We start from the raw sequence: 25,530 nt of genomic DNA, 5'->3' as shown, positions 1-25,530 counted from the left end.
GATTGTCACCAAGAATATTGAAGGCGACGACATATGGTTATTTTCAACGATGGCGTTCACGAGGCACTGTGGAGGTTGTCACAAACAACATACAGATGAAGCAACAGCAAATGGCTACTTTCAGAGACGTGTGCTCGACGGTGCAAGATACGCGTTTCTTAACTCTTTTATCTGTTTAACTAATGATTGGTTTGCAGCGGCGTTATAAGAATGATTTGGAATCGCAGAACGTTTTGAATCATTCTCCGTCCCTATCGATACTTTGACTCTCGTTTTTTTGAAACTTAAGTTTCTTCAAACTCAGTCAAAGTGGGGGCTTCTGTAGACACCCATTTGTGTCTCCCCAAAACCAAACCCAGTGATGAATGTCTTGCACGTTGTGTTATTATCGAATTAGGTGAAAGTGATTCGAAAGTCGAATGTTGCGGTTTAGTTTTAATTAAATTCTTTTCTCTCTGTTTTTGAAAATGACTTTATTTATTTGAAAACATCCATTTCAGTTTATTTTGGTCCATGATAAGGGTCCAATAATGGTGTAGTTGGATGGGGCTTGAAAAGGTCTTTCCAACGATATATTATAAGCCCGATTCCGATGAATATTGAGGAAGTTATGGCCAAAATACTAAACTGGGCCCAATATTAATTATTATTCCTAAAATTATTAGGATTAATTATAGTTTTCTAGAAGTTTCTAAAAAGTTCCTTTTAATTCTAATATTGTTAGATTTAATAATTAATTATCTTTAAAAGATTTTTATTTGGAATAAAATATTGTTTTGTTATCTTAAAAATACATATTTTATCTTCTGTACGGATTCCGTAGATCAAGTTGATTAAAGATCGGATTCCGCGTGAAGAAAAACGCGCTAATACAGGCTATCGCCAAACGACAAGTCTGTCGCCACGCGACAGACTCTATCGCCGCGCGACAGACCCTATCGCCTCGCGACAGACATTGTCGCGTCGCGACAGGGTTAATTCCTGGCGACAGCGTGGAGTTTTATTCTTTATCAAATTCTATGATTTTCCGGATTATTTTCATTATGAATAGCGTCCGAATCCCTGTTTTCAGAAATCATTCACAATCATCAACTCTTTTTCAATTCTCTCTATTCCCTCTCAAGAATTACTTAATTCTTTTCTTTCTCTCTCTATTTCTAAACTAGCTTTTTTCAAATACAATATTCCACATTCACAAGACTTAGAGTCTCTTAGCCAAGTTCGAAGTTGCCTTCGCCCTAGACGTGCAAGGTTGATAATTTCTGAGGGTTTGGTCCAAAACTAGTCAAAACTTTATTTAATTTAATTCTTTAATAATTCTTTATTATTTACATTGAAGTTTACTAACTTGTGTATTTTGTTATTAGAAAGAGGTACGAGGCTTCAAAGTAAGTAGATTAGCTTACTCTCTATTTCTTTCACAATGTAGAAAGCATGTTTATTATTGTTTGATTCCTAGTATCATGTTAGGATGCTTTTAATGCTTCCTAGTATCATGTTAGGATGTTTTTAATGCTTTCTAGAATCATGTTTAGGATGCCTTTACTCTTTCTAATATCATGTTAGTACCATGTTAGGTTTAAAGCTTCGATCTTTATTGTTTAGTGACATGCTAGGGGTTTGTTATTAACCTTGTTAGTATCATGCCTAGGATCTTGCTATTATTATTGAGCTTTATTATGCCTTATCATGCTATTATCATTACTATTGTTATTTTGTTTATTATCATTATGTTGCTTGATATTTTTTATTGTTATTGCTTGATCACGCCTTTTATGCAGGTTTAAAGGGAATTTGTACTTGAAATCACGCTTAATAAGATAATTAATAATTTGGTTTAGGCTAAAGTGATTTTAACTCAAGTGATCGCCAATTATAGTTTTGTTTGTGCATTAATATTCAACCAACATAGATAAACAGGGTAGGTTTAATATAATGTTTGTATGTTGTTCGAAAAGCGCACATGAATACGAGCAGAACAAAGTAGAGGCCTATTTTATAGGGCGGGTCCTTTCTTTTGTAGATTGGATTCGTACCCTCATCCCCGAACCCTGTTTGGTTCAAGACCTTATGGAGTAGTTGATGGTCCTTTTGGATTGTCTTTTGGGTTTACAAGTTCCTAAAACTTGTTGGCGACTCTTTTTGCTCTTTGTCTTTCCCTTTGGAACGCCACCGTACTTTAGTGTATGATCACAGTGGGGTTCAAGTTTGGGGTTATCGTAATGCTTGAAATATTCCCTACAATCCTTCTTCTTCTTTATTTTGGCATCTCCCTCTTCACTTACGTGCAATGATTTTATTGCATGTTCTTATTCCATCATTTGCCTATTTACACCCCTATGAAATGTGTAGTAGTGCATTTGACAAGCTCTTGCGTGCGTTGAATTATTAATTTCTAGAGCGGTCTCGCTTGGACGTTAAACAAGCCTTTGCGGGAAGTAACCCGTGTTTTATTGCTTTCATTTTCTTTTGTTTTTAGATTAGATTTTCTCTCATGGACGTGTTTGTGTTCCTTGCTAGGTACACAACTTGATATACTCTTGCGCATTGGTGATGATCAAGAATCAAGGAAATGTGCCTCAACTTACCTATCATATGGAATTCAAGCCTTATTTGTAGAGATTGTGGCCCATATGAGGTTATTTCGGGTTTTTTTTTGTGTGATTTTGCATTTATCCCATATCCGGTAATATCCTTCTTTTCCCTCTCTCTCTTACTTATTGTGACTTGAAGATCATGTGCTGGTAATGTTGGATTAATTTTTCCTTGTTTTCCCCTCCTTGGTTTCATTGTTTATGATTTGAGAGCTTGGTTTCATTCAAGCTTGGGGGAGGGTATTCTATCATGTTTGGTGGGATGTTGATTCATATATGCCATGCACGTGAGTATATGCATTTCCATGTTTTTTCATGCTTTTGGAAAATCCAAAAATATTTTTGTTTACTTCAAGGCAAGTTTAGCAAAATATGTTTTGTTTGTACTTATTTTGGACATTATATCTTTTGGATTTGTTTACTCTTGAATGCCTTTCTTCCTAAGTGGTTACTGTGTGCACGATTTGAGAGTGTCATTGGTTGACTCTAGGATATTACATGCTAAGGTAGCCGGGTTAAGAACTTTTAGGGCGCCATGAAGCCTTAGTTCACGGGTATGTGGTAAGATGGTGTTGCTCTCTATAGTGGATTTGGCACCCTTAGTTGATATTTGCTTAGTTATAATCCCGTGTGAGGTAACATTGTTCTAGCCTTCATCACTTTGTTGTGTGGCACATTTGGATCCTTAGCTATGCATGTCTTGATCCTTATTTTGACTTATAGCTCCCAAGATCGTGGCCAAAGCACTCTAGGGGAGGAAAAGGGCACCCTTTCTTATTTTTCTTTATATTCTTTTTGTTTTGTTACAAATTTGATTTTCTATTTTGCATAAACCTACTTGCTAACCAATTTGAGCCTTATGTTTCCCGCTCTTGTTTAAACCACATTACAAACCTAATGAGCTATGTTTACCAACCTTTTAGTTAGTGAAGCATTGGCATGTGAGGTTTGAAGTTTAGAGTTGTTGATCATAAACAAGAAGCACTTTGAGATTTGGTTAGAGTTGAGCTTGTAAAGAAATATGCAAATTTATGGAAATCAAATAAAGTTTCAAGAAAAAGCCGTCCAAAGTTAAAAAGGCAAGGACAATGAATAAAGTAAAAAAAAAAAAATTGAAAAAAAAAGAAAAGAAACAAAACAACAAAAATATTTTAGATGGTTTCATTTTCTTCCTTAGTTTAAGCATTGAGGACAATTCTTTGTTCAAGCTTGGGGGGGAATATTGTGTGTTTGTGTTGAATAAGCTTGGGGGAATGGCATTAGTGGTATTTTTGCTTTATATTTAGTGAATTCTTGAGTGTTTTTGAGTGTCGGCCACACTTTTTGTTTCACTTAGGAAATATCACCAAATTTTAAATTTTTACCCCGCCTTAACCCTTAGCCTTACGTTATAACCAATAAAAAGACCCTTAGACTCTAGTGGGTTAGGTCAAAAGAACGGTGGAGGGAGATAGACTTCAAACCTATGGAAAGAGAATGCATAGTTGAGACGTCGGGATTACCTTCTCAAAGTTTTTCATTTCTTTATCTTTTTCCGGTTCCTTCGTGGAATCTTGAGAAGCTAGATTAAGGGTTGATTTGAAGCTAGTGGAGAGAACGTGGCCCGATTGGTTAGGGCTAGGGTGGATTGAGTCCTAAGTAGTTCTCTATGCTTAGCATGTCTTATGTTTCAATCAACCATTGACATCTTGGAACGTGCATACATTTGTCTATTTAGAAAGGTTTGCATTCACTAGTACTTGTCCCTATCTCTTGTCCATATATGAACTTGTGTTTTGCTCTTTCATTTCATGTTTCTTTTTCTTTTCCTTTTATTGCCTTGCCTTGGTTTTTGTCAAGAGTTGTGGGTTAAGCTCTTAGGAAACCCTCACGAGACCTCACTCGTCCTCATAGGCGACTTTGGGGTTTTAAGGGCTTGTTGTAGCTAAAAACAACCGTGATTCCTACGATAGTGAGTTAGTGTACATTCTTTCTCTTTGTTTCTATTTTTGTTTCTTTTGGTTTCAATAATTTCGTCTTGTTCTCTTTTGCTCTAGCTTTGCTCAAGGACGAGCAAAGGTTTAGCTTGGGGGAATTTGATGAGTGACATTTTATGTCGCTCCTAGGATAGTGTTTATGCCTTGTTTTAGCTTGTCTTAGGGTGTTCTGCAGTTGTTTTGTTCAAATAATGCGTGCATACATGTCTCGATGTATTTTTAATGCTTGACTTCATTGCGTGTTTGCACCGTTCCCTATACCTTATTGCTTCCCTTGGTGTTTGTGCTTAGGTATTTGAAGTCTTGGATTGCAAAGAAGAAGCCAAGGAAGCATGAGAGAAGAATCGAAGAAAGCAAGGTGCAGGGGCGCGAATAATGTGCGGGCGCGCAGCCCTGTGAGAACCCGCGCAAAATTGGCGAAATTGCAGAATCGAGGCAGAAAGTTTTGCGCGGCCTGTGCGCGACATGTGCGCGGGCGCACACCCACACCGCGCGGGCGCACATCTAAGGTGCGCGGGCGCGCATCCAGCATCACGGGCGTAGCCAAGCACAAGCCGCGCAACCCACAAATGCGCGAGCGCGCAGCTACATTGCGCGGGCGCGCAGGCCGCTGCGAGGGCGCACAGACCGCTGCGAGGGCGCACGCGCGGGCGCACAACTACCATGCGCGGGCGCACAGATCCTTGCGCGGGCGCACAGCGGGTCCTGTTCAGCGTTTTTGCGCGATTCTTTATATATTGCGGGGCTTGTTTTGTACGGGAGAACTTCATTCCTTTAGATCTTTTTTCCCTTGTTTTAGGAGAGCTCCTCTCTCTAAGTTTAGCTTAGGATTAGAGTAGTTTAGAGAGAGAAAGTGAGGGTTTCACCATTGTTGAGCTTGGATTTTGAAGAAGAAGATTGATCATCTTGTTTGTAGACTTTCATCTTCAATCAATGAGAATCTCTAACTTTCTCTCCTCTATTTTATTTGCTTTCTTTTGACTATTATTTTTGTTGTTGGTATTGCTTGTTAGTCATGTTGATTCTTGATTATTTGTTGATTAATCTTGTTATTATCATAATTAGTGAGTAATTTCCCCATTAAGGGGATGGTTGTGGTGTAGTTGGATCTTGAGCATGTTCTAGGTTTAGAATTGATTTATTTGTGATTAAAGTCTTTATATGCTTGATATTCTTCAATCTCCTTGCAAAATGCATGTTGTTAGTTGATTGGGAGTGAATCTTTGCTAACATGAAACGGAAGTTGACTTAGTTAAGGTTCATTATTATCGATTGTTATTTGATAGTACCTCCTAGTATATGGTTCTAATGTGGAAGCATAGAGGCTATGTTAGGAGAAGCCAATGAACCCCGGAAGGTGGCTAGGTTGGACCTTACTTCGATATTTGAGCATGTTTAGTTCATAATTAATTCAACTTCTATGCCTTTGTTTATGTTCAAGTGAATGCTATACCCAAACCATTTCCCTTAATGTTTTATTTCTTGTTTTAGCATATTTAGACTTTAGTTTATTTATCTCCTATTCCGGACTAGCTTAATTGTCGATAACATTTGGTGGTGTTTATCCGTTCTCTGTGGTTCGACCCCTATGCTTGCCTTATACTCATATTAGGTTTGTTTTGGTTGTATAAATTGTATTTGATCTAGGGATAGACAATTGACGACGCGTTTATTCCTTTGTCAGATTCCCACCTATCAAATCATCCAAATTTTCTATGGAGGTCTAAGCCCTCAAGGAAAATCTTTCTTAGATGCCGGTGCTGGAGGCCCTATCATGAACAAGATGGAAGAGGAGGTGGTGGACATAATTGAGGATGTAGTGAGACACTACATGGATTGGCAAGAAGGTGAGAGAGAGTCGACAAGCAAAAGTGGTTATATGGTGTATTCAATCGACCATCTCAATGCCATCAACACTTTGTCCTCACAAATTTTAAATTTGGGAAAGGAGATGACCTCGATCAAAGCAAAGCTTGAGAATGCTTCATCACAAGCACCAATTCTTCCCTCCCACAATAAGGGGAGAGGTACATCTTCTAACTCAACTCTCCTTCTACTTCAAATAATATGCCAAATGATTCTTTTTTTTTGTGATATATGTGGATCATATGATCATGATGCTTCTAACTGTCCACATGCTTTTTATAATTGTGATGATATTGATAACAATGAATGTGAACAAGTGAACTTTGTTTCAAACAACAACAATAGGCAAAGATTTGATGGACAAAAGAACTTTGGGAATAGAAACTCTCACCAACAAGGGAACTTTGATAATTATAACCAAAATGAAGGTTATAGAAACCAAGGAAATCAAAATTTCCAAGGCAACCACTACTACAAAAAAAGCCAAAGAGACCCGTCCAAAGATGCCTAAGAGACCGCCTTTGGACGGGTCACTATCTCAGGGGTCTGCTTGTTACCCAGACCCCTTTATTAGAGGGGGTTTGTTTTTAAGATAGAAGAGAACCATTGTCGTAGAAAGGGGGTCTGTTAGAGTAGTGCTTTAATGAATAATTTAGGTAGTGAAAGAGATCCCTCATTAAAGAAATAGGGTCACTTTGTTAGATATATACAAACTTGTCATCAAAGAAATGGGGTCTGTTAGCCTCTTTATTTTATAAAAATAAAAAAATAAAAAATAAAAAAAATTCGATAAATCCATAATTAGAACGAATAAATATAGATTCATAATTAATATATATAATTATTTTTAAAAAATAATATAATTTTTATTTTTAATTACATTTATACAATAATGTTTTACAACGATGAAAAAAAAAAGAAATTGCAATCAAATGGAAATTAAAACACAGCTTCCATGGTAGTTTCAAGCTTCAATATTTAACAATTCCAACCTTAGTCATTTCCTCGGCGACGGAATCTCAAATGTGTCATCCATGGGCTCCGATTGACACCTAGAAACTAACAATCAAACCCAAGAAAACCAATTATGATGTTTACAAATTAACCAGAATTATGAGAATAATCAATCAAATTAAATTTCTAGAACAATATATTCAACACATGTAGATCTAAATCAAGGCTAAACTATAGCATATAATGCTAATGGAAATTTGGATCCTTAATCGAGCAAAATTAAATGGTAATTTTTTTCTTTTTCAGAATACAAATCTGTGCATGTAACAATACACAACAGATATTCTAGAAATTAAAAGTAGATGAAGTTAGAGATTTGATGAGTACCTAGCTTAGAGAACCATAGATGCAAGGAGGAGTATGCCACGTACACAAGATTGAAAACTTTTACTAATTTTTGAGTTGGTAAATATACAGAGTGGGTTCAATAAGAATGCAAAAATCAATAGCCTACACTACCACAAAAAGTGGAATAAGTAACACGTAATATATAACTTTCAAGTTGGATAGGCGTTCTTTAGAATTTTATAGAACGCCTTTGTAAGATGAGTGTTTTGTACATTAAAACTTATAGAACACTTCTCCTAGTCAACCGTTCTATTTTATTTTTTGTAATGTTAATGAAAAAATTGACTTTACATAGAGAACGCCTTTTTAGTTAATTGTTCTATTTGATTTTAATATTATTAAAATTAATAAATAAAAAAGCTAACAATATAACCCTAGCTAGCACCGTTTCCTCTATCTCAACCATTTCTGGAACGTTCAACCGCCTCCCCACGACTTCCTTCTCAAAGATTTCCTCTCTCGCTCCTTATCCCATGTTTTGGTAGAGTTCAATTCCTTTTTCAATTTCACGCCACAACAAAGAGCAACTTTCCGGCCTGTATCTCGACCACGAAGTCCATCACCGCCATCCACGCAAATTCTCAACCCTATCAACACTCCACAAATCGAACCAATTTCCTTTCTTCATCATCTTTGCAATTCCCAATTTCCTCAATTCCTTTCCCATATCTGATTTTGCATAACTGGCCTGAGGCCAAATAATCATCTTTGCAATTTCCAATTTCCCCAATTCCGTTTCGAATCATCTCGACGTTCTCGACGCAGTGCTTGATTCCTCCTTTGCCCCATCGTGTTTCTGCTATGACGACATAGTCAAAGGTTTCGGACTGCTTCTGGCAGACATCAACCCAGGTCATTCTCTTTCTCTTACTGTGCATTTTGTTACAATTAGGATTTTGCAATTCAATTGTGTATAATTCTTTATTGGATACTTTGAATTAGACTGGGTTTTTTTTTGTTGATGTGCTTTCGGAGATTTCGTAGGAGAAAATATTGTCCACATTATAATTGTTCATCTTTAGTATGAAAACTACAGTATTTTTTTTTTTTTATTTTAATTTTCATCTTAAATTCTATCAAATTAGCTTTTGAATCTGCTAATACTAGTGAAATTAGTAGGACCTTTGATTTCCAATACTGACTAGTACCTTTTTTTTTGGTATATTGAGTTTGATTTTTAGTTTTTGTAGTTTTATTTATCTTCTGAATTTTGATAATGATTATCTTCTTGTTTTTTTGTTTTGATTGATGCAGATATACCTGGAAAGAAATGAAGATTAGCTATTTGTTTAAATTTTATCTCTTGTTTCTCCATTACTTCGTATAATTTACTTGAATTGTACTTTATACAGTATTATGTAAGGTTTTTTTTTTATTTTATTTCATTTTATTTTATTTTTAAATTGACTACTATACGAATTGTATATTACTCGTAATTCTGTATTTTGGTAAGTACTCCGTATTTATATTCCACTGTGATATTATTCAGATTTATTTTTCTTTTATTAAAAAGTAAGTAAAAGAGAACTGTTAGCTGACATAGGCGTTCTCTTTTATGCAATAAATATAGAACGCCTAACACAACACTAGCGTTCTATTTTCCTTGCTTTTATATATATATTGTACCTATAATTAGAGACACTTATATTGGATATGCGTTCTGTTTTGCATATAATATAGAACGCTCGAAAGAGGCGTCTCGTATACTTTATAAGGCACCCCACTTGAAGTACGCCTCTAAGGCGTTCTATATCGCCTATTTCAGGCGTCCTCTATTGCCTATTTTGTGGTAGTGCTACAACCATTAGTTAAATGAAAGAAAATAAGCGAGAGTACCATTCTTAGAATATTTAATTGCAAATCGTCAATGGAAGAAGGAAATGGAAGAAATTGCTTCTAGTGAGGGGAGGAGAATTTTTATTTTGGGGGTTGAGGTTAGGGTTTTGAGAGAGAATAAGATATAAAGAGGTTGAGTATCAGTTGGGACTTGGGAAAACAAGATGATGGAAGACAAAACATCACTATCTTATGTAATACGTATGAGACCCGTTAAAATTGAGAACGGATCTCTTTGATATGTATATTATATCTCTCACCGACATTGTAGGCCCTAATATTTTAAAGAGACCTGTTTCACAACGAGTTTTTTATCTCGTATTTATAAACATAAGAGACCCGTTATCATTAATATTGGATCTCATACATCAAACAGACCCGTTAGTAAAATAAATGGTTTGTTATTAAGGGTCTCTCTTATAAATTTTGTAATAGTGAACTATAACAATAAAGGCTATAATAATCAAAGTCAAGGTCAAGGGTATGGAAACTAAAGCCAAAATCAAGGCTACGATAGCTATCACCAAAACATAGCCAAAATCAAGGCCGAGGTAATTGGAGCAACCAAAATCAGGGTAATTTTCAAACCAACAATCAAAGGGGACCCCCACCCGGATTTGCTCCAAGAACTCAAGGTAATGGTGACAATTCCTTTGCCTAACCTTCATCTTCTAGGACTACGTTTGAAGAAATCATTGAGAACCAAACAAAGATTTTGAACGCTTACATGTTGGTGAGTGATAAAAAGTTCAATGAGATGAAGACACACAACAAAATTCTTGAGACACAAATCACCCAATTGGCAAACACCTTGAAGGAGAGTGCTAGCACTACCTCTTTACCTTCTCAAGGAGTTGATCATAAGAAACCGGTATATTCTATCACAACTAGGAGTGGTAAAGTGATTGAAGAGAGTGTTTCTAGGAAGAACGAGGAGGGAGAGAAGGTGAGTGATTCATGTGAGAAGAAAGAGCTTGATGTGTCAAAGAAAGAGAGTCAAGATGCGAAAGAGGAAGTGAAAATTGAAGAAAAATTGCATGAGGATGTGATCAAACCCAAACTTCCATACCTTGAAAAGTTTTTGAGACACAAGATTGATGAGTGTAGACACCTAATTGTGTCTCCCCAAAAACCAAACCCAGTGATGAATATCTTTCACGTCATTGATTATCGAACAAGGTGAAATGTAAAAAGTCTTGTGATGCGGTCGTTTTAATAAAAAACACTTCTTTCTGTTTTCGAAAATATTTCTTTTCGTACTCTATTTATGAAAAATGTCCAGTCCAATTTAATTTGGTCCATGATTAGGGTCCAATAATAGTTTAGTTGGATTGGGCTCGAAAAGAGTTTTCCAATAATATATTATAAGCCCAATTCCGATGAATAATGAGGAAGTTGTGGCCAAAATACTAAATTGGGCTCAAAATGGTTTTATATGGCCCAATGATCAAGTGGAGGGCCCATTAAATATCATTCCTAAGGTCATTAGGATTGATTTTAATTTTCTAGAACAATCTAGAAGGTTATTTGAAGTTCTAGTGGGATTAGGATTAATAATTACATCTTTTAGAAAATATAAGAATTTTATTTGGAATAAAACAAGTGTTTTGAAAGATTAAATCTAATTTTAAAAGATAAGTATTGACTTGAATTAATCTAATTTAATTAGATTAAGGATGCCATACGGATTTTAGATAACACGTTCTCCATCGCGAGACGACAGGACCCATCGCGTTGCGATAGAGCTGTCACGCGGCGATGGAACCATCGCGCCATGATGGGAGCAGTTTTACTCTGAATCAAATTCGATCTTTTTTTATCATTTCGGGACTTTTTTCCTTATAGATGGGGTCTTTATTCCCCGTTTTCATTCACCAACAATTATCAATCAACAATCATCTAATTCTATTCTTCTCTCTCTTAAGCAATAGCTTATTCTTTCTCCTTCTTTCTAGCCTAGCCTTTTTACAAACACAATACCGCATTAACGAGTTCTAGACACACCTAGCCAAGTTTGAAGTTGCCTTAGCCCTAGACGTGAAAGGTTAATAATTTCTGAGGGTTTGGTCCCAAATCCCTATTTCAAATATTTAAATTAATTGTTTAATTTAATATTTTCATTGAAGTTATTAACGTGTGTATTGTTTTGATAGAAAGAGATATGAGGCAACAAATTAAGTTGTTTTATTGTTATATATCTTTAGAAAGAATGTTTGATTATTTTAATTTCTAGTATCATGTTAGGATGTCTTTATGATTCCTAGTATCATGTTTAGGGTATTAACTAATATTTCTAATATCATGTATCTTTTTAGTATCATGCTTAGGCTGCTTTCTATTTCTTCTATCATGCTAGTATCATGTTAGGGCTAAAGCTTTGATCTTTATTGTTTAGTAACATGCTAGGATCTTGCTAATAATATTATTATGCTTTATTGAGATTTTTTATGGTGATAATGATTTGTTGTATTAATAATTTATATGTTACTTGATATATTTATTGTTATTACTTGATCACACCCTCTCTTGCAAGTTTAAAGGGAATTTGTACTTGTAATCACGCTTAATAAGATAATTAATAATTTTATTTAGGCTAATGTGATTTTAATTCAAGTGATCGCCAATAATAGATTTGTTTGTGCATTAATATTCAACCAACATAGATTAAATAGGTTTAAGATTAATATATTTATTGTATGTTAGTCAGAAAGCGCACATAGGCCTATTTTTAGGGCAGGTTCAATCTCTTTTAGGTTGGATTTGTACCTTCATCCCCGAATATCAAGTCATGGTTCCAGACCATTATGGAGTTAGCGATCTCATGGATTGTGAAGGGGTGTAACCTTCACCCTGTGAATGGTTTACAAGTTACTAAAACTTGTTGGCGACTCTTTTGCTCTAGCTTCCTTCCCTTTGGACGCCACCATGCTAAGTGTATGATCACAGTGGGGCTTAAGTGTGGGATGCTTGAAATATTCCCTACAATGAGCAATTTTGGAGATTTCTTGATATGCTTAAGGAAGTTCATCTTTCTATTCCTTTCACCGAAGCTTTGATACAAATGCCAAGATATTCCAAGTTTCTTAAGGAAATTTTGAGTGGAAAAAGAGAGTGCAATGAGGTTGATTCTGTGAAAGTTGGGGAGTGTTGTAGTGCTTTTATCCACAATGATTTACTCGAAAAGATGAAAGATCTGGACAATTTTTCAATCCCTTGCAAGATTAATGGAAAAATGTTTCAAAATGCTCTTTGTGATCTTGGTGCTAGTGTTAGCATAATGCCTTATTCCGTTTTTAAGAAGCTTAAGTTAGGAGAGCTTCTTCTGACCAACATGACCATAAAATTGGTCGACCGTTCTATTAAGTTTCCTAAGGGAAGAGTTGAGGATGTCCCTTTCAAGATAGGTGAGTTTACAATTCCCGTTGACTTCATAGTGCTTGAAATTACAAAAGATGACAATATACCTATTATCTTAGGGAGACCATTCTTATCTACTTCGGGTAATTTGATTGATGTGAAAGGTGGCCTATTACATTGTATGTTGGTAATAACAAGGCAAGTTTTGAGCTAAAATCAATGCATGAGTCTTTATCTTTTGTGAAAGGCATTATGTGTATCAATTCACCTCGTTCTTATGACAATGTTTGCATGTTTTTGTCTTCTACTAACGATGTTCTTGTAGCTTGTGATGATGTTCCTATAAGTGTTGAAAGAAAGATAGTTAGTGAAGATAACATGGAGTCCTCAAAACTTGTGAATGAGGATGTGATTGTTATACCTTCATGGTTTGAGCTCTACCCAAGGGAGGTTGAAGATAACTCCAAATGTGTTGATGGTGCAAAACCTTCCATTTCGAGGAGTAAGAAGAAAAAGACAACTTTCATGAAGAAGAAATTGAAGTTGAAACAAAATAAGCTTGAATCGGAGTTTTTAAAGCAAGAGAATGCATCTAAGAAGGAAGTGGAGTTGCCAAAGAATGGCATGAATTTTGACCCCTTTACCGCTTTGGACAAAGTAGTTTTCTTTGACCCTCCCTGTTTTGGAGGAAGGGTCGAGCTTAGGACCTTAAGCAAGCGTTTCCCGGGAGGCAACCTGGTTTTCTAACCTTTTCTTTTGATTTTATCATTCTTATTCTTCTTTTATTTTCTTTCCTTTCTTTCACTTGTTTTGTGTTTGGATTATAGGTTGTTTTCATGGGAATTGGATCCCTTGAGTGAGCATGAGCATAATGAGAAGAAGTTTCGTGATTGATGATGAGAGTATGCTCAATTTTCTTGAATTTCGAGTCGTATAGGTAAGGTAATCAAGGGGGTAAGTTAGGAAAACTAGTGCTTCAATATGAAGGAAATTTGTGCTTGGTGGGATCATTATGGTGCTCTCATTGATTTGGGATGTTGAACCCACTGTCAAGGCATTTTAAAACTGATATGTTTAGCGGGTTCAACAATCCCGGGATGATAAAGATGCATAGAGCCCATAGTTGAGCGCACCAAGAGAAAGAAGAAAGGCAAAGCAGCAAGGGCGCGGCCTGCGTGCGCGGGCACACACCCTCGCTGCACGGCAGTGCAGGTGCCCAGGTAGACATCTAAAAACGTCTCCCAAAAACCAAACCCGGTGATGAACAACCTTTCACCGCAATTATTGTTCGGGTTGAGTAATTAATCTTGGAGTGCTTAAATCCATATTCAAACCCAATACATTTCATAAACCAAACTAATTCCTAGTCCATTTCCCCAAACCATAGCTTATTTTCAACTTTTCGTGCCTTTAAACCCAAAATAATTCATTTCGTGTCCCTTAAAATCATTCATTTCGTGTCTTTTTTATAAAAATGTTTAGACCAGTTTATTTTAGTCCATAATCTGGGTCCAATGATTGAATAGTTGGATGGGACTTCAAAAAATCTTTCCAACGATATATTATAGGCCCAAATTTTAGTTATAATGAATAACTTATGGCCAAAATACTAAAATGAGCCTAAACCGAACCTAAGCCCACCTTACCTACGACCCAATGATCATGTGGAAGGTCCAAAGGATTTAATCCCATTCCTAAACCAATTAGGATTAATTGGATGCTTCTATAAGTTTCTAAAAGATCTTAATTATCCTTTTTGAAAAGATAAGATTAGAGTTTGAAATTGAATGAAACTCCTCTTATTGAAAGTCCTAATTCTATTCAAATTGAAAGATGTTCAAAGATAGTCAGATATGATTTTTGTTCCTCATAGTTTTTATCTAAATCTTATACATTTGGATAGCTCTTGAAATTATATTTTCAATAATATATTATAATATTAATTTCGAGCTATAACGAAAAAGATACAAAAGAAATACGAAACTCTATCAAAAACTGACACCATCCCACTATTTCAGCCATATCTTTTATTTTACAAACGATTTTAATCTGATTTTAAATGGGTTGGAAAGTAGATTTCAAGAGCTTTCCAACTTCATATTATTTGTCTTATTCCATTTTGTGGATCAAAAGATATGATAAAAACAAAAACCACAAAAACTGCTGCCTATCGAAAGAGTTTTATTCCGATTCGAATTCGGATCTTACCTTGACTCTTCGACCCTTATTTTTTCTTTATAAATAGAGGTCAAATCACTCATTTTTCAATGATCAACAAGCTTGATCACCAAATCATTCTCTTCTTCTCTTATACACCAAAAAATCATTCTCTCTCTCTCTCTCTCTCTCTCTCATATTCTAAGCCTTAAAGCTATATTCCTAATTACATCATTCCTTCCTTAAGCATTTCAAGGAGTCTTGACCCGAAGTTCCGTCCTTAAACCCAGGTGTGAAAGGTATAATTAACTGAGGGTTAGGACCAAATAAACTCTACTTTTTATTTAATATAGTTATTTCAATTTGATTTATATATTTATTGAAGTTACTAACAGTTTATTCATAATGTAGCAATTCAAGAAAACGCGGAAAGTGAGTAATTAATCACTTAATTACTCTTATTTTTATTCTTGTTGCTAGTATCATGATTAGGCTTATTATGATTTGATTTGACTAACGTTATTATTGTTGAATTGCTTTCAATATTAATGTTGATTTTTACTATATTTGTTGATCACTATATTGCATGTTTCAAGGGAATATGTAATAAAAAATTACGCCTAATAAGATAATTTGGATGACCGGTTTAGGTTCCTTTTTAATCTTGTTGTTTAATCAAGTGATCTCGATATTTGAGAATAATATGTTGCATTAATATTAAACCAATTTATCCTAATGTTAGTTTGGAGCAAATTGAATCTTTGTTTGCATGCCTTTGAGAACACAGGAATCACTTTTCAGTATAAGAATCGAGTAGAGGCCAATACAGGCGAATGTGACTCCATGACTCACTTCGTACTATCATCCCTGATCCTCCTTCCGTGGTTCCGAACCATATGGAGTTAATAATCTCATGGATTATGAATGGGTGCAACGGTCACGGGTCAATCGTTGTTGCCTATCGTTGTCCCTTATTCGTGGTTGCCTTTTATGATCCGTGAACGGTTTACAAGTTTCTTAAAAACTTGTTGGCGGCTCTCTACTTTTCTTGTCCTTAATCGTATTATGTTAATTCCCAATTCCTATGTGTGCCAAGCATATTCACACATGCTTAACGTAGGCGCGCTTCGAACGACGCCTACATTTTGGCGACTCCACTGGGGAGGATTCTTGGTTATTTATCGATTTGAGTGATCGGTATTTAATTGAGATAAGTGGATGAGAATTGAAAGATTCTTAAATTGTATTCCTGCGATTTAATTGGCATTGTCTCATATGCATATGCATTCTAGCTTACCTATTTTGCCACAATAGTACATGTTCTACGTATGTGGCTAGACCGGGGGATTTAAGCTCTATCAACCCGAAAACGCTCATGGCAATAAGGGTTATCCGAGTTTTTAAATCCACCCAAACCATGGAGTCGAGTTCATTTTCATCACGAACTCGCGGAGCCGCCCGTTGGCATACACCCTCAAGGGAGGCTGCCTTGCTAACGCGTCCAAACTCTTAACCATGGTACCCTTTGACACCCAAAAGCTTGACCATAGTGGAACGTAGCACTTGACTTTAGGTTACGAAATTCATTGCATCATGCGTGACAATGTGCTTATATGTGAATTTTTTTTATTAACTTTTTATTTTTATTTTTATTTTTTCTCTTATCAAACCTTTTTTTAGAGTCGAGCCATAGCTTTTTTTCTGTTTTTTTTAGTCAACCTTGATTTTTATTCTCGTATCCTGCACAAGCATTAACTTGTTTTTGTCATATCCGGAGTTCTTAAAAGAGTTACGTGTCGTGCCACCCATGGATCTTGTAGCCCCGAGTTTTATCTTTCATTTGGAGTTAGTTTCGTCCCAATCAGAGTCACAGATCAAAAGTTATAACCGATATACTACAGCTTGTCCAGTTTAGGTGTCTTTTTAACGTCAACTTTTTTTTAAAAATTTTTTTTTTTATCTTTTTGTATCAAGCTAGTCTTAGCCAAGTCCTTTAATCCGTGTCAACTCGTATAACATAGAATTATAGATTTTTATTTTTATTTATGCCCATGAGTCCTAACTCTTCTAGAATTCTAGTCCTCTTCCTAGTTTCTTGTGATTTTTATGCTAACCTTAACATGTGTTCTTTGTCTTTGATTGTGGTTGATCTTGTTTACGACTAACGATTGCCAATTGACCGTTTTCACCTAGTAAATAGCATAAATATTAAAATTGGACAAAATTAATCAAGTTAGTTTGTCTTTTTATTCTTCTGTGCTATTTTTGGTCATTGCGTCAGTCGTTTTTATACCGTTTACATGTCTAGCCATACGATCATACCACGAGTCTTATAAACTCACTGTATCACATTTGTTGAGTAGTTGCACACACTTTGTCTCTGAGTCATGCACCATATTGTTAATGATCGTATATTAGGACCATGCATGCGTCGTTTTCCGTCGTAATAGGAATGAGTGGAGTATTTCCCATCAGTTTGCTAAATTGTTTCATACACTCTTCCTTTCCAATCTGAGTATTGAGTGAATGCATTAAGTGATCTCATCCTTACACAGTACTTGAGTCTAAAATCACTAGGCAATAGTTGGAAGAATAAGGGGAACGTCACTCCTTCCTTCTTTCCTTCCAATCAAAGCATCATCAACAACAAACTTTTTTCCTCAACAAGCAGCAAGAAGTAACTCATAAACAGCCACGAAGACAAAACACGATGAAAGCTTCTCACCAAGATTTCATGTTTTCTTCTTCTTTTGTTTCAAACCCTTCCCCCTAAAAAGTCTAGCATAGGTTCTCCTTATCCATGTGTCTATGTGTCATGTTTCTTACCTTCTTCATAAATGATCATCTCTTTCTTAATTCGATCATGTGATTAGCAAAAAAAAAAAATAAAAAAAAAAAAATCAATTGCCGAACCGAACACAAGGTATACCAATGATTTGAGGTACCTTTGCAACCCATTCATTCCCCATTAACCATTTAATCACATATCCATTTCTTCATCAACCACTTTGAGCCTCGTCTAACGATTGGCCTTATTTATTCAACCCACATTCACCTAGCACTGGGATGGGAGAATGTGAAATTTGTGTAACATTCAAAAAGCAAGTAAAAAAAAAAAGCAGCAAAGCAGCAATAAAACAATGTTTAAGGGCAAGTGTTCCAATGTCTTTGATATGAACACGTCTCAAATTGCGTCTCTCATTGAGTGCTTGATATCGTGTCTGAGAAACATGAATGCTAAGTGAGTGATGGACCGCATGATTTGAGATTGCCCACATTGATTCTAAAGAATGAAAAAAAATAATCAAAGCAAAAAACATGTTGAAAATAAACTTGCAAAATTCCAAATTTTCAAATTCAAACTTGCAAAATAAAACAATGTCTAAGGGCAAGTGTTCCAATGTCTTTGATATGAACACGTCTCAAATTGCGTCTCTTATCGAGTGCTTGGTATTGTGTCTGAGTAAAATTAATGCTTAGTGAGTGATGGGCCGCATGATTTGATATTACATTATTTTTTTTCATTCATTCAAAAGAATGAAAAAAATAATCAAAGCAAAAAAAAAAATAATGTTGAAAATAAACTTGCAAAATTCAAAATTTTCAAATTCACAATTACACATCTTGGGGATTCTCTCGGGCCTTGAGCCTTTTACCCTTTTCTTCTTTAAACCATCAACTCAACCATATTACAACCCTTGAAAGACCTCTTTTAGGTGTACAAATACTTGTGCAAAGTTCGGTTAGAGCTAAGTTCGACCTGATTCCTAACGGATACGTAGGTAACCTCACATTGAGGTGCGGCCACATTCATACGCATGATCGAGTCAAAGAATATCTAATGCTTATCCCTACCCATATAGAGCTAGAATTGGGGGCTTGAACCCACATCACTTAGCTTACCCAGCCTAAGGAGTCACCATCTCGACTCTTCTCACATCTATTTCCATCACCATAGCCTTTGCAGCTTCACCTTAGTATCACTTTCACACATACATATCCATATCATCTTTCCGTTAGGAAACCTTTATCATGAAATCTTGTTTCCCTACTGCGTATGCTTCATCATCTTTCAAGACAACATTCATTAAAAGAAACATTGTATACTTGCTTAGCTTCCTGAACTGAGCAATATTCATTATTTCACGCATCGCATAATGTGCTTAGCAACATTTATATATCAATGATTTGTGATGATACAAAGCATATCGTGCTTAGCTCCTTGACCTAAGCTATGTTCATTATGCAATACCCAGTAATCACTTCATCTATATACGTGCTTAGCTTCCAAACCTAAGTGATTGTTCAAGATCGTTTATTTACACTATATATGATGCTTAGCTCCATGACCTATGTGCATTCATTAATCATGTCACATGATGTAATTGTCCTTAGCCTCTTGGCCTACGAACATTCATTATGCATACATTACTTTCAAGACGAGCAAGTCAATTTGACGAACAGAATATCTATGCGATTTACCTCGCTTTTCTCTATTTGCTCGACAAGGAAGTTTTATACTTCTTTTCTTTTTTCATATTTTTCTTTTGTGGAAGTTCAAAAAAATTTTCAAAATTTACTCATCGAGGGAAGTTGAAATCATAACTTAATTTTTTACGTCTTTCTTTTTCGGGAGAAAGTCAGTACCCTCTACTCATCTCATGACAAAAATGACGGAAAATTTTGCTTTTGCAATTTCGGTTGCTTGTGTCTGCGCACACACTCATTCAATACACATATACACACAATAACAAGTTATACACACGTCATGTCATGTCAAGTCAAGCTTGGTCAAGTCAGTTAGTCAAGTCAATCACTGTATATACGAGCCCCTTGCAATTTTCATTTTGCTGGTCTCATCTACAACCCACGTTTGGGGATAAGCGAACCATTTACAACCCACGTTCGGGGACAAGTGAACCATTTATAGCCCACGTTCGGGGACAAGCGAACTATCTAAAGCCCACATTCGGGGACAAGCGAGCCATCTACAACCCACGTTTGGGGACAAGTAAACCATCTATAGCCCACGTTTGGGGACAAGCCAACCATCTACAGCCCACGTTCGGAGACAATTGAACCAACTACATCCCACATTCGGGGACAAGCAAACCATCTACAGCCCACGTTCGGGGACAATCGAACCATCATCTTTTTTAGTGATCATCTCCCAAAGCAAAGACGATTCATGGTGCAAGGTTCTCGATACACGGAGACTTGCAATCTCATCATCAGACAAGTTTTTCCTCAACCATGGAAAATTGTCGGTCGTTGCCACCTCTCAAGGCGAAGAAGTCAGGGATTATATCACAACAGTATTCATCCGGTGGATTTCTTCAAGCATAGAAAGCTACCGAACTCATTTGCCACTGATACACTAGTGTCAGAAGCTACCAAATTCATTTGCCACCGATACATTGGTTTCTAATGCTACCGAACATATTTGCCACCGATACACCGGTGATAGATAGGCATTCTATCTCTACTCTTTTATCTGTGGAACTAACATTTTTTGCAGGTATCGACGTATAAAGAGTGATTTAGGATCGCATAACGTCTTAAATCATTCTCCGTCCCTATCGACTACTTTATCTATCGTTTTCAAAACTGACGTTTCTACAAAATCATTCAAAGTGGGGGATTTTGTAGTCATCTAAAAATGTCTCCCCAAAACCGAACCCAACGATGAACAACCTTTCACCGCAATTATTGGTCGGGTTGAGTATTTAATCTTGGAGTGCTTAAATCCATATTCAATCCCAGTACATTTCATAAACCAACCCAATTCCTAGTCCATTTCCCTAAACCATAGCTTATTTTCATCTTTTCGTGCCTCTAAACCCAAAATAATTCATTTTGTGTCCCTTAAAACATTCATTTCGTGTCCTTTTTATAAAAACGTTTAGACCAGTTATTTTGGTCCATAATCTGCGTCTAATGATTGAATATTTTGATGGGGATTGAAAAGAGCTTTCCAACGATATATTATAGGCCCAAATCTGAGTTATAATGAATAAGTTATGGCCAAAATACTAAAATGAGCCTAAGCCGAACCTAAGCCCACCTTACCTACGACCCAATGATCACGTGGAGGGTCCAAAGGATTTAATCCCATTCCTAAAGAAATTGAGATTAATTGGATGCTTCTATAAGTTTCTAAAAGATCTTAATTATCCTTTTTGAAAAGATAAGATTAGAGTTTGAAATTGAATGAAACTCCTCTTATTGAAAGTCCTAATTTTATTCAAATTGAAAGATGTTCAAAGATAGTCAGATATGATTTTTGTTCCTCATAGTTTTTTCTAAATATTATATGGTTGGATAGATCTTGAAATTATATTTTCAATAATATATTATAATATTAATTCCGAGCTATAACGAAAAAAATATAAAAGAAATACGAAACTCTATCAAAAAATGACACCGTCCTACTATTTTGGCCATATATTTTATTCTTCAAACTATTTTAATCTGATTTTAATTGGTTTGGAATGTAGACGTCAAGGTCTTTCCAAAGACATATTATTTATCTTATTCTGATTTTTGGATCAAAAGATATGATATAAACAAAAACCGCTCCCTATCGCAAGAGTTTTATTCCGATTCGAATTTGGATCTTATCTTGATTCATCGACCCTTCTTTTTTCTTTATAAATAGAGGTCATATCACTCCTTTTTCAATGATCAATAATCTTGATCACCAAATCATTCTCTCTTCCTCTCTTATACACCAAAAAATCATTCTCTCTCTCTCATATTATCAGCCTTAAACTTATATTTCTAATTACATCATTCCTTCCTTAAGCATTCCAAGGAGTCCATACTTGACTTGAGGTTCCGTCCTTAAACCATGGCGTGAAAGGTATAATTAAATGAGGGTTTGGACCAAATCAACTCTACTTTATTTAATTTCATTGTTTCAATTTGATTTATATATTTATTGAAGTTACTAGCAGTTTATTCATGATGTAGCAATTCAAGGAAATGCGAAAAGTGAGTAATTAACCACTTAATTATTATTATTATTATTATTATTATTATTATTATTATTATTATTATTATTATTATTATTATTATTATTATTATTATTATTATTATTCTTGTTGCTAGTATCATGATTAGGTTTATTATGATTTGATTTTACTAACGTTATTATTGTTGAATTTCTTCCAATATTATTGTTGATTTAACTATATTTGTTGATCACTATATTACATGTTTCAAGGGAATATGTAATAAAAAATCACGCCTAATAAGATAATTTGGACCACCGGTTTTGGTTCCTTTTTAATCTTGTTGTTTAATCAAGTGATCACGATATTTTAGAATTATGTGTTGCATTAATATTCAACCAATTTAGACTAATGTTAGTTTGGAGCAAATTGAATCTTTGTTTGCATGCCTTTGAGATCACATGAATCACTTTTCACTATAAGAATCGAGTAGAGGCCAATACGGGCGAATGTGACTCCATAACTCACTTCGTACCATCATCCCCGATCCTCCTTTTGTGGTTCCGAACCATATGGAGTTAGTAATCTCATGGATTATGAATGGGGTATAACCTTCACGGGTCAATCGTTGTTCCTTATTCGTGGTTGCCTTTTATGATATGTGAACGGTTTATAATTTCCTTGAAAACTTGTTGGCGGCTCTCTACTTTTCTTGTCCCTAATCGTATTATGTCAATTCCCACTTCCTATGAGTGCTAAGCATACTCACACATGCTTAACGTATGTGCCCTTCGAACGACGCCTACACCATTCATAACTTATTTTCTCTCTTTCTTCTTTCTTTCCCTTATTTCCCTCATACCCTCACCCACGAACGCAATCCACCTCTCTCTATCAACACAAACCCTAAACTCCTACATATCAATTCTTCACTCAAATCTCCATATTTCCTCACAAATTCATCTAATTTCTACTCAAATTTCATCAAATTTACATAAACACATACTACTTTTCTCCATTTCTTATTCTCCAATCTCTTTCCTCCATTGAAGAGAAAATTGGGTTTTTTTCGATTTAGAGAAATTTTGGGCTCGAAACTTGATCAAACTTTCTTCTTGTATGGTATAATCATCTTCTTATACTCTTATTTTTCATAATTACATTAATTTTAGTTGAGAATTTGATTGTTCATACTTGTGATTGTAGTAGTATTATTTTTGTTAAATATGGTGATTAATTTGATAATTTGGATGTTCATATTTGTTGTTTGCTAATTGAATTTGCTTCACATTGTGTTGTTGGTTATTGTCTAGCATATTTGATAATTTTTGGTGGCTCTTTGAAAAAGTTGGAATTTGAGATTCTTGGTAGTAGCTTGGTAATTGTGTGGTGGTTTGCTTAAAAGTGGTGTGGTATTGTTATGATTGGTTTTGTGATTGTGGTTGATTGAGGAGCATTTGATTGGTTTTTGGTTGATAACTTTGTGGAAAAAACATGTCAAAAATCTTAAAATCCCTTACCTCTAAGAGTAGAAAAACGCAAGTAACAATCGAGGAACCCTCACCTCAAACACAAACTAGCAATGAACCTTTACCATTACCCAAACTATGATTTGCAAACCCTCACCATAAACCACTCTTTTCTGATTTCAAGAAACGAACCCTAAACCCCTCTCGGCATTACCACCAAGAAAGTATGGTTAAATTTAGTATCGATGAGGATCTTTGGGTTTTGTTTGACAACCTCCGGATCAGTGACTTTGTCCACACTTGTTACCGAACTTACCTTGAGCCTACAAGAGAGTTTCTTGCTTCACTCTCTTCCACTCCGGTTGGTGAAAAAGATTACCAAATCTCATTTCAACCCTTTAACATGGAGAAATCTCTGTCTCTAGCCAAATTCAATGCGGCGCTTGATTTCAATCCGGGTGTGGATGTCCTATTTCCTGAGCAAGAGTTCTTTGATGGTTATGCTCAAAATTCTTGGTGGCATGACATCTCAGGTTTGAATGAGTTCATCGCCCGTTACTGTCTAGCTAGTGACATCTTCCAATCTTGTCTTCGGGTTCTTCATCTACTTTTGGGATACTCGGTTTTCCCTAAGCAAGACTTGGGCAAAATGTTAAAGGCTGAATTGGTTGTTCTTTGGTTGGCCACTTGAGAGGAGTGACGAGGGAGGCTAAAATTTGGGCATATATTCTTGAGAAATTACATTAATATGCATGGACAGAAGTCGGGGGATATTCAATGTGGTATCATGGTAACTAATTAGCTACCAAGCTCGGTTTTGGTCGGTACCTCACTTCTTGCACTTCAGTGGGGGAGGCTAACTCTCTTTACCTCAACATCGCTTAACTCAAACAAGTGCAATTTTTAGCAAAGAACGATGATGACGAGGTATTATATGATTGGTTGAGGAGGAGTGAGCATCATTGCTATCTCCCTAACCCCTCCTTGACTTCCCTTCACCGGCATATTCCCAATGTATGGTTTGTCCCCTCAAGCAACCGCCTCCCCGATGATGATGAGATGGAGGACGTGCTTCATGAAGAGCAACAATACTAACAACATCAACAACAACAAAAACAACCTCAACCTCAACCTCAACAACAACAACATCAATTCTCCAACCCCGACATGGAAGCCTTGAGTGCTCAAATGCAAGGCATGCAACTTCGAATGGAGAGGATTTATGATCAAGACTTTGAGGCAATCTACAATCAAATGAGAGGCATCTCCGAAATGCAACAAGGTATGTTTATTCAACAACAACAACAACTTTATGATTCTAGTGTTAACCGTAGGGAGATCACTCTCGCGGTTAACTACCCATACTTCCCTCCTTAACTCGGTTCCTTGTCGTCTAGACGAGGTGATGGGAAGCTAACTTACCCATATTGGCAAAGACCTTAAGGGTCCAACACCGAGACCTGCTCTTTCCCGGATGAGCACGGTAACTATGATTACCGTGTGCCCGGTAGGAGCGACTATAGGGGTGATCCTAACTACCCCTATGTTGACCCCACCCATACTTTACCACTAGAATTGCCCGAGCAATTCACTCCCTTCGCCCCTTGGCAACAAGACAACTTTAGGGGTCAATATGGTTGGCCACCCGGCTACATCGGGGGATGGGATTCTTATGGTCCTCCATCCGGGTTCTCCTATGATAGAGATGACAACGATGATGATGCCGGGCCTAGTGGTAACTAGTTCCCCCTCTTTGTGCTTTTTCCTCCATCTTTTTTATTATATGATCTTTTGTTTTGTATTGGTGGGATGTTGAGATGTATTTTTGTCTAGCTTGGGGGAACATTATTCTTGTGGGAAAGACTCTGTGGCAAATTTTGTTGTTGTGAATATCCTTGATCTTTAGTGCCTTCATGTCTTGTGATTGCTTGTCTTGATTGATTATTGATGTTGTTGAGTG

General features: G+C 36.1%; 1 long non-coding RNA gene across 1 annotated transcript; it reads left to right on the top strand.

Annotated features, from left to right (window-relative positions):
- The first annotated feature begins 7,356 nt into the window (after positions 1-7,356).
- On the top strand, positions 7,357-9,292 carry LOC145572394 (uncharacterized). Its single transcript, XR_014096824.1, has 2 exons — positions 7,357-8,650; positions 9,053-9,292. It is a non-coding gene; the product is annotated as an uncharacterized LOC145572394 (long non-coding RNA).
- The last annotated feature ends 16,238 nt before the right edge of the window (positions 9,293-25,530 follow it).

This window comes from Chenopodium album, chromosome 12 (assembly GCF_948465745.1).
Source record: "Chenopodium album chromosome 12, dcCheAlbu1.1, whole genome shotgun sequence".
Taxonomy (NCBI): domain Eukaryota; kingdom Viridiplantae; phylum Streptophyta; class Magnoliopsida; order Caryophyllales; family Amaranthaceae; genus Chenopodium; species Chenopodium album.
Note: the sequence above shows the minus strand (reverse complement) of the source record. Positions and strands in the feature narration are given on the sequence as shown.